The sequence below is a fragment of the Myotis lucifugus genome, unplaced genomic scaffold (genome assembly GCF_000147115.1).
Source record: "Myotis lucifugus unplaced genomic scaffold, Myoluc2.0 scaffold_23, whole genome shotgun sequence".
Classification (NCBI taxonomy): Eukaryota; Metazoa; Chordata; class Mammalia; order Chiroptera; family Vespertilionidae; genus Myotis; species Myotis lucifugus.
The window spans coordinates 2,046,661-2,057,867 of NW_005871071.1; the positions used below are offsets into that span (position 1 = coordinate 2,046,661).

Here is an 11,207-nt window from a genome sequence, read left to right on the forward strand (position 1 = left end):
CAGATTATTACAGTTGTTCCTCTTTTTTCCTCCATAGCTCCCCTCCACCCATTTCCCACCCCCCCTCCGCCCTCAACGCCCCCCACTGTCCTCATCCATAGGTGCACGATTTTTGTCCAGTCTCTTCCCGCATCCCCCACACCCCTTCCCCCCCGCAAGAATAGTCAGTCCACTCCCTTTCTATGCCCCTGATTCTATTATAATCACCAGTTTATTCTGTTCATCAGATTATTTATTCACTTGATTTTTAGATTCACTTGTTGATAGATGTGTATTTGTTGTTCATAATTTGTATCTTTACCTTTTTCTTCTTCTTCCTCTTCTTATAGGATACCTTTCAGCATTTCATATAATACTGGTTTGGTGATGATGAACTCCTTTAGCTTTTCCTTATCTGTGAAGCTCTTTATCTGACCTTCAATTCTGAATGATAGCTTTGCTGGATAAAGTAATCTTGGTTGTAGGTTCTTGGCATTCATCACTTTGAATATTTATTGCCACTCCCTTCTGGCCTGCAAAGTTTCTGTTGAGAAATCAGCTGACAGTCGTATGGGTACTCCCTTGTAGGTAACTGAATTTCTTTCTCTTGCTGCTTTTAAGATTCTCTCTTTGTCTTTTGCTCTTGGCATTTTAATTATGATGTGTCTTGGTGTGGTCCTCTTTGGATTCCTTTTGTTTGGGGTTCTCTGCGCTTCCTGGACTTGTAAGTCTATTTCTTTCACCAGGTAGGGGAAGTTTTCTGTCATTATTTCTTCAAATAGGTTTTCAATATCTTGCTCTCTCTCTTCTTCTGGTACCCCTATAATTCTGATGTTGGTACGCTTGAAGCTGTCCCAGAGGCTCCTTACACTATCTTCGTATTTTTGGATTCTTTTTTCATTTTGCTTTTCTGGTTGGGTGTTTTTTGCTTCTTCGTATTTCAAATCTTTGACTTGATTCTTGTGATCCTCTAGTCTGCTGTTGGAACTCTGCATAATATCCTTTATTTCAGTCAGTGTATGCTTAATTTCTAGTTGGTCCTTTTTCATAACCTCGAGGGTCTCACTAGATTTCTTGAGGCTCTCACTACATTTATCGGTGGTCTCACCAGTCTTTTTGAGGGTCTTACTAAATTTATCAGCGGTTTCTAGAAAGTTCTTGAAAAACCTTAAAAGTGTCGTTTTGAACTCTATATCCAGTCGTTTGCTTTCCTCCATTTCTGTCATTTGTGACCTGTTTCTTTGTCTCCGCATTTTTTATGCTTCCCTGTGTTGGTAGAGTGGCTTTGTGTGCTAGGTGTCCTATAGGGCCCAGTGGCTCAGCCTCCCCAATTACCTGAGGTGGACACTCTTGGTGCACCCCTTTGTGGGCTGTGTGCACAGTCTTGTTGTAGTTAAGCCTTGATTGTTGTTGGTATCACTGGGAGGAATTGACCTCCAGGCCAATTGGCTGTGAGAGTCAGCTGTATCTATGGTGGGAGAACTTCTGTGCTGAAGACACCCTTATGAGGCAAGACTTGCTTCAGTGGGGCTTTGGCGCTCACTGAGTCTGCCCCTTGAGTGTGTCCCTTATGGATCTGAGGAGTTGTAATCTGGATGGTCCCACTCTGACCACTGGGTACACTGGCTCTTGGATCTCTAAGGAGGTGCTAATTTAGCCTCTGCCTGAGGCTACCCAGCAGGAGCTACGGAGAGATCTGCAGATTCCCCTTCCTTGTTTGGGGTTTGGAGGTGCCGAAATGAGGCCCAGCTGTGAAGCAATGCAAGCTGCTGTGGTGCCTTGGGCCTTCTCTTGGAAGTTCTGGGTCTGTCTGGCCCAGCTGCAGTTTGTTAGGTAATTTTAGATCTCAAAGGGCCAGGCCTTTCATATGCAAAAGCCTCTGCTGCAGCTTGGATGGGGCGGGGTCTCAGGGAATCAACAGGGCGGAGCAAGCAGCTATAGCTGATCCTCAGGCCTACCCTAAGGGGCCCCGTGTCTCAGTGTCCCGGTAATTGCTGCAAGCACCTTTGAGAGAAAGCCGCCCTCGAGTTCCGAGTTCTGCCCGCTGCCAGACAGTCCAGTTTCTCCCCGTATGAGTCTGGGTCCCCAGAGGCTCACCCGGAACTGGAGTTCAGAGCAGTCGGGGGCTTGTGACTCCCTCCCGATTCAAAAAGACAGTCGCGTCCTCAGTTGCCAGCCCTTGCCACATGCGCCTCCTTACCGCTGCACTTCCGCACCTCCTCTGAGTCTCAATGTGCCTTTCTCTTTCCTTCTAGTTGTAGAATTTCCACTCAGCCAGCCTTCCTGTGGTTCTGGATGATGTCCATTTTGTCTTCTAGTTGTATTTTTGAACTTGTTGTGGGAGGCAGCAATTTCCGGTGTTTACCTATGCCGCCATCTTGGTTTTTTCTGTTGCAAAACAATTGATTGTAAGTATGAGGGTTTATCTCTGGACTCTCAACTTTCTTACATTGATGTGTATGTCTACCCTCTGCCAGTTCTCCTGGTCCTTTTAATCAGTGTCTACTTGGTCATATATTAGGATTCATTCAGTGTGCAAACATATGCTTTATCCCAAAGCAATTTTATCTGCATTCATTTTACAGCTAACAAAATGTAGTCAGTTTTACCATCTTAGGAGAGAGGAGAGAGGAGAGAGGAGAGAGAGAGAGAGAGAGAGAGAGCTATATGCAGACTGGAACTAAAATATTTCCACTACTTCAAATGAGTAGAAACTTCTAAATACCAAAAGAAGGGATCAGATGGTTTCATCCAGAAGAACGATAACATTAAAATTATGATGATTGCCTCATCTGGATCTCAAATGTGTAGCTATCTTCTTAGGAGAATGAGAGAGAGGAGAGAGAGAGAGAGAGAGAGATAGATAGAGAGAGAGAGAAACCTTATGCAGAATGGAACTAAAATATTTGGAGATACCTATACTCGTGGCATTGTTAGTGAAAGGTCTTGATATTTTGATGAAAATGTAGTTGATTAATTCAAAATAAACTATTCTTCTTGGGAAATTGTGATGTCACATTTTGCCAACAATCCTCCCCTTGCTCCCACCCACTGTTCTCATGTCTGAAGTCCTAGAGTTGCTCCCATATAAATGATTTAAGTTGATGAAAACAATTGCTTTTACTTTTGTCCAAAAAGAAAATTATTTAATTCTACCCATTGTGAAAATCGAAATAGCCAAGAAGTCTCATCAGATATAGGCTTGGACACCATCCTAAAGTAATTGTATTTCAACAAAATCAAATATATAAGATACGCTGTGGTCAGTATTTTCTTTCTAAACAGAGAGAACTTTAACTGGTAGTACTCTAGAATCCAAATGGGGTTTGCCTCATTTGGCAAGGGGGACATTATTTTTTAAGAATTTTAATTCAATCATACACAGAAGACATTTTTTCCAAGTACATTTTCAGTTTTCAAAACCCTGTGTTATTTATAGAAAATAGAATTCATGTGTTTTTTATTCATTTACACTTAACTCATTAAAAAATTCCTGTTAAACCACTTGGTATTCAAGGACTTTTCAGCTTTCTAAATAACTTTCCAAAAGCTCTCTTAAAGATATGAAATGGTGTTAAATAAATATGTACATGAGTTTCCAAACCATGTTCATAATTTTTCTTTAGCATTTTGTGCCTATAATTAGTAAAATGTGCTTTTCTACTATCCAGAAAGAGACTAATGTGAGGAAATTTATCATTTCTCAATGCAAAAAGCCCTCTAAATTTACAAATAAAAAGTTTTAAATATTATTAGACAATTACATTATTTAATGATTCATATATATGCATACTATTAAAAATGTCAGGAAAACATCAGAAATTAAGGAGGAAGAAAGTGAATGAACAATTATTGAGCACTTCTTGAGTACTATATACTGGGCTTATCACTTTATATACATAGAATGTAATCTTTAGGAGATGGATATTTTTATCACATTTTCAAAGACAAGAAAATTGAGGCTCAGACAAACAAAATCTTCCTAGAACCACATAGTAGAAAGACAAAGCCAGGATTCTGACAAAGGTCTATTTATTCCCAAGTCCATGTTACTGGTGCTATCCATGAATCCCAGTGCCTTTGAAGTTAAGAGATCTGGTTTTACATTACTGTACTTTTACTATATAGTGGTACTATGAACTTGAATCAACCTTAGCTTCACTGACTATAGAATGGAGTTGATAATACCTACCTCATAATGCTGCTTTTGGAGGAAATGAGAAAATACACACATGAACATAGCTAGGCTGAGTTGAGTTGGCTCTCTTGTCTCTAGCCTTGTCCTCACTTCAATAAAGTTCTCATACAGCACAATCTAACACTTTTAAATTCCAGGTTTCATGTCTATCACATCTAAAATTTTCAATGATTCCCCAGTACCTTATACTATAATTAAAAGTTCATATTGATTTTGTGCTAAATTAACATATCCAATTTTATTGCCTTTTATTCTCTCAATAAAACTTTAACTTCAGTTAGATTAATTTATTCCCACACCCATGAACCAACATGCACACTATACTTTTTTTAAAAATTTCAGTAAAATACACATAACATAACATTTACCATTTTAACTATTTTTAAGTTTATAACTCAGTGGCATTAAGCAATTCACATTGCTATGCAACCATCTTCACGATCCCACACTATAGTTTTCCAAGAAACATCTCACCATACTCCACATTGAAAGTTTCTGGACTCAAGCCCCATCATCTGTGAAATCTTCCTTTACTATGTTTACCTGTCTTATATTGCACATTGAAAGGCAGTTTAGCACAGTGGTTAAGGGGACAAGCTCTGGATCAGATTGTTTGGATTCAAACTCCAGTTTTGTTATTCCCTAACTATAAGACCCTGGACAAATAAATCATATTCTTAGTGTCCAGGTATTTATCCAAATGATTTAAAAAATTGTCCACACAGAAGCCTGAACATGAATGTTTATAGCAGCTTTCATCATAGTTGCCAGAAACTAGAAGCAACCAAATGAATGGTGAATGAATAAACAAATTGTGGTATATCCAGAAAAATAGAATATTATTCAATAATAAGAAATGATCTATTGAGCCATGAAAAGACGTGGAGGAACCTTAAACGAATATTGCTGAGGAAAATGAGCCAGTCTGAAAAGACTACACATTCTCTGATTCCAACTATACAATATTCCAGAAAGGGAAAACTATAGAGACAATAAAAAGACCAGTGGTTGGCAAGGATTTAGGGAGGGGGAGAGGGAAGGAATCAATAGGTATAGTACAGGGAATTTTTAGGCCAGTGAAACTGTTCCATAGAAAACTATAATAATGGATACATAACATTATGCATGTGTCAAAACTTCTAGAACTATGCAACACAGAATGAACCCTAATGTAAACTGAAGACAATGCAACAAATGTATCGTATGATGTTAATAATAGGGGAAACTGGGGTGAGAGAGAAAAATATTATTTGGGGACTCTGTGCTTCCTGCCCAATTTTTCTGAAAACCTGAAATGGTTTTATAAAATAAACTCTCTTAATTTAAAAAAAACTAGCCAAAAAATGAGAAATTAATGATATCCAAATATTTGGAAACTAAATATCACATTTCTAAATAACCTATGTGTCAAAGAAGAAATCAAGAAGGATTTGAACTGAAGGAAAGTATTTTGCACTGAATGAAATTGGAAACACAACAAATCAAATTTATTACATGCAGCTAAATCTATACATAGAAATGTATAGCACAAAATGCCTGTTAGAAAAGAAGGAAGGTCTCAATTCAGTGATATCAGCTTTTACCATATGAAATTGGCAAAAGAGAAAGACAAACCCAAAATAAGCAGAAGAAAGGAAATAATACAGACCATAGCAGAAATCAGTGAAATAGAAAAGGGAAAACAATAGTAGAAATCCATGAAAAGTTTTTTTAAGTAAAATAAATTAATAAACTTCTAGCCAGACTGATTAGCAAAAGAAAAAAGGAGAGAAGACACAAATTAACAATATCTGGAATGAGAAAAGAGATATCAATACAGATTATTAAGATGTTAAAAGAATAGAATGAATACTATGAACAACTTCGTGCCAATAAGTCTGACAACTTAGATGAAATAGATTCCTTGAAAGACAGAGACTACCAAAGCTCATCCTAGAAGAAATGAATAAACTAAATATATGTATATTTATTAAAGATAGTAGAGGCCCGGTGCATGACATTCATGCACTGGGTGGGGGGGCGTGGGTCTCTCAGCCCGGCCTGTGACCTCTAGCAGTCCAGGACTCCTCAGCGTCCTTATCGCTGCCCTGGAGGCAGGGAGAGGCTCCTACCACCTCTGCTGCACTCGCCAGCTGTGAGCCCGGGTTCTGGCTGAGCGGTACTCCTCCTGTGGGAGTGCACTGACCACCAGGGGGCAGCTCCTGCATTGAGCATCTGCCCCCTGGTGGTCAGTATGCATCATAGCGAATGGTCATTCCACCGTTTGGTCGATTTGCATATTAGCCTTTTATTATATAGGATTGAATGTATAACTTAAAACTATCCCACAAAGAAAACTCCAGGCCTGGAAGGGCTTCCCCGGTGAATTCTACCAAACACTTAAGAAAGAAAATTAATACCAATTCTTCATAAACTCTTCCAAAAAAGTGCAGAGGAGGGGCTACTTCCCAACTCTGTGCAGCTAGCATGATTCCGACATGAAAAGAAGTCACACATATTAAAGAAAACATCTCTTCCTTTTAAAGTTATGTATTTTATTTCTATTTTTGATCCTTCTGCAAATATAACACCTTAAAATATTGGAAAAATTATTATATTTTATAAAAGCTTTGTAGAGGTGTCAAGGTAGTAAGGAAATTCTGAGCCAAAATCTTAAAAAACACTAGAATCTGGAGACATAAGCACTGATGCACAGAGGCTGCTTTCACTCTGAGGGAACTTGTTGATCTTGGCCCATTTGGGCTTTGGTTTGAGCAGTCTCATGCATGGAGGAATCAAAAGTTGACACCTAGGGCCTGCCCAAGGTAGGAACGTAACATGACCTCTTCTTCACTGATGTAAAAAGAAACCTGAAATATACCTACCCTCTCATAACCAGCTGAGCGAAGGGAATGTTGCCTTGGTACGGAGAAGAAACAGATGTACAAACTTAAAATATCAGAATATTCCAAAAAGGTAGTGATCAGATTTGAAAAAGAACCAATGATATTGTACAGAAATGGTTACAATATATGAATAGTTAGGTTGAGTGGATAAATACAACAGCAAATTAGAAGGTATTTTAGAAAAATATGGTAAATAGAGAAAAAAAAGTTAGGAAACATGGAGGAGACCAGCAGAGCTAATATTCATTTAATCAGAATTCCAAAGGGAATGGAAGGAGAGAATGGAGCAGAGGCAATACTTGAGGAAATAATGGCCAAAGATGTTCCAGAACTGATGGAGAACCTCACTTTAAATGACTTGGCCATCTCACTCTAGCTCTCAAATATTTGCAACATGGGCTATTCCATTTTTTAAATACTACTTCCTTTGTGCTCTGAAAATTAGAAGCTTCACATATGTGTTGCTTGCCGGATATGTCATTTAAAATGCTACTTTCATACTTGATAAATTGCAACTCTAGCCATCTTGGACTAATATTGAAAAAGCAGGCAAGTTTCAGGTGGGCTGTTCCATAACAAGAAATTAACAGTACTTACCAGTACATCTTGATGATCTATGGGTATTTTAGTATAAAAACATTTTAATGGCATGCCAAAGAACATATATGCATAACCCAGACACAGACAACAGTGTGGTGATGACCAGAGGGAAGAGGAGATGGAGGCTGGGTGGAGGTGGGCAAAGGCGGGGGAGGGGGACGGGAATGGGGATATTTGTAATAGTGTCAACAATAAAAATAAAGAAAAAAATGTTAATGGCAAAGTATGGTGGTGCTATTTAACATTTATTTTCTAGACTAAAATTATGGCTGTCATACTTTATGGTGTAGAACTCTAGGAAATCAGGTACCCATTTGTGGTTTAGAGTGGACACAAATTACTTTCTGAAGACAATCTCATGCTTATCATAGTATTTTATCTCTTTGGTGCAACTCCAAGTACCAGGTGGGGTGACTTTATATAGGCAGCTTTTTGCATGTTTTAATATTAACTAGAAAATGTCAATTCTACCCCCTAGCTCTGCTAATTATTAAAACATAAGGCTCTGTACTTAATTAATGACAATGAATAGCTGTATTCCAGATATTTCTCAGGGGGGTTAATCTCAAATTCAGAGCTATTCATTATTTTTTTAAAAAGCTTAAATGAAAGAAACATTAAGGAGGACTACTTAAGGGATTTATAATTTATCCATTTCTCTGGATACACTGGAATTTACTCCTGGATTAAGGCATACCATGTATAGAATCTTGCCTATGATGACCCAGTGGAGAAATTATTTTCTGGTTTTAATTTAAACATATATTTGTTTTCATGAGAAACTGATTTGCTTTTAGCATTAGGACATGAAATTTTTCAAACCTTCCTTTCTTTTGAACATATTTTCATATTTTTAACTTATTTGATTTTGCCATATTGTTTGTATCTTTATATACTTCTGTTTTTTAAAAAAATAAAGCATCACATACAGTTAAAAACACTAATTTTCTAAATATGCACCCAACATCCGAGCACCTAAACTTATAAAGCAAATATTAACAGAACTATAAGGAGAAATAAACAGCAATACAATAGTTGTTGAGGACTTTAATACCTCACTATCAACAATGGATAGATTATACCAAGAACTAATAAGGAAACACTGTATTTGAACAACAGTATAGACAAAATGGATTAAAAGGCACATACAAAATGTTTCATCCAATAGCAGAATACACATTCTTCTCAATTGCACATAGATCATTCTCGAGGATATAGCATATGTTAGGCCACAAAACAAGACAACAAATTTAAGAAGACTGAAATCATACCAAGTTTTTTTTTCTCACCACAGTAGTATAAACAAGAAATCAATAACAGGAGGAAAGCTAGAAAATTCACTAATGTGTGGAAATTAAACAACACACTCCTGAACAATGGATCAAGAAGAAATCAAACAGAAATAAAAAAATATCTTGAAGGGGATCAGTAGGGAAAAAAAGGAGGACATCTGTAATACTTTCCACAATAAAGATAAATAAAAAAAATAAATTTAATGAAAGAATGCCACCTAAAAAATCCTGAGACAAACAAAAATGGGAACACAACATAACAAAACTTATGGGATGCAACAAAAGCAGTTCTATGAGCAAAGAAGTTTATAGTGAAAAAATGAATACATCAAAAAGAAAAAGAACTATTTCAAATAAACACTTTAACTTTACACTTCAAGGAGATAAAAACAAACAAACTGAGTTCAACATTAGTAGAAGTCAGAAAATAGTAAAGATTAGAACAAAAATAAATAAAACGGAGAGCAGGAAAACAATAAAAAAGAATAGCAAAAAAAAAAAAAGAATAGCAAAACTAAGAATTGCTTCTTTTAAAATATTTTAAAAATTGACAATTTTTTTTAGCTAGACTAACAAAGAAAAAGAGAGAGGACCCTAATATAAAGTTGTAAATAAAAGAGACATGATAACTGATACCACAATACATAGGATCTTAAGAGACTACTACAAATAAATATATGCCAACAAATTAGACAACCTAGAAGTAATGGATAAATTCCTAGAAACATACAACAAAGGAGAAATAGAAAATTTAAACAGACAAATAAAAAGAAAGGGGATTGAATCAGTAATCAAAAACCTCCAAACAAAGAAAAACTCAATACCAGATGGTTTTACTGATGAATTTTACCAAATATTCAAAGTAAAAATAATGCCAATCCTCAAACTCTTCCAAAGAAGTAAAGCAATGAGAACACTCTGAGACTCATTTCTTGAGGTTAATGTTACCCTGATATCAAAGTCAGATAAGGATACTACAAAAAAAGACTACAAGACAATATCCCTGATGAACACAGATGCAAAAATTCTCAATAAAATACTAGAAAATACTGATATATACTAGAAATATACTAGAAATACTGAATTCAACAGCATATTAAAAGGATCATACATTATGATCAAATGGGATTTGTCCCTGGAATGGTAGGATGGTTTGACATACACAAATCAGTAAATGTGATATCCCACATTAATTGAATGAAGAATAAAAATAATAAGATCATCTCAATAGATATCAAAGAGCATTTGACAAAATTCAACATCCATTTATGATAGAAACTCTCAACAAATTGGGTATAGAAGGAGCATAAGTCAATATAATAAATGTCATATATGACAAGCCTAAAGCTCACAAAATACTCAGTTGTGAAAAATTGAAAGCTTGTCTGAGATCAAGAACAACTAATAGCAAAAAACAACAACAAACAATCCAATTTAAAAAATGGACAAAATAGCTGAATAGACATTTTTTTCCAAAAAAGACATACAGAAGGCCAACAGCTACATGAAAAGATGCTCAATGTCACTAGTAATCAGGGAAATATAAATCAAAACCACAATGAGATATCACCTTACATGTTTCAGAATGGCTATTGTCAAAAAGATAAGAAACAAGTGTTGTTGAGGATGTGGAGAAAAGGGGACCTTTGTGCACTAGGTGGGAATGTAAATTAGTACAGCTACTATGGAAAAAAGTATGGAGGTTCCTCAAAAAATTACAAATAGAACTACTGTATGAACCAGAATTCCACTTCTGGGTATCTATCCAAAGAAAACAAAAAACACGAACTCAAAAAGATACATGCATTTTCAGGTTTATTGCAGCATTATTGACAAGAGTCAAGAAATGAAAACAACCTAAGTGTCCAAACTAAGAATGAGAAATTTCGACTACAAGCCCATGGATGGGGGCAGAGATATCAGGAAAGCTTGTCAGAGTTGGTAAGGTCAGATGAATGGGTAAAGAAGATGTTTTATTTATACCTTTTAATTACACATATATAATAGAATATTATCCTATACTAGAGGCCCAATGCATGAACTTTGTGCAAGGGTAGGCCCTCACAGCCCCGGCTGCCTTGCAGCCCTGCAGCCCTGCCACCTGCCCACTATTCATTCCGGAACACTGTTCATTCCGGAAGGTTGTTCTGGAAGGTTGTTCTGCCATCCAGTCTAATTAGCATATTAGCTCTTAATATATAGGACTAGAGGCCCGGTGCACAAAAATTTGTGCACTCGGGGGGAGAGGGGTCC

The 11,207-nt window shown here is 36.7% G+C and overlaps 1 long non-coding RNA gene across 1 annotated transcript in view; it reads right to left on the minus strand.

Annotated features, from left to right (window-relative positions):
- Window positions 1-2,316: 2,316 nt before the first annotated feature.
- LOC111825373 overlaps window positions 2,317-11,207 on the minus strand; it is a 39,020-nt gene continuing 30,129 nt past the window's right edge. The window contains exon 3 of the long non-coding RNA XR_002828532.1: window positions 2,317-2,367. This is a non-coding gene — a long non-coding RNA (uncharacterized LOC111825373). The remainder of the gene's footprint in view (window positions 2,368-11,207) is intronic.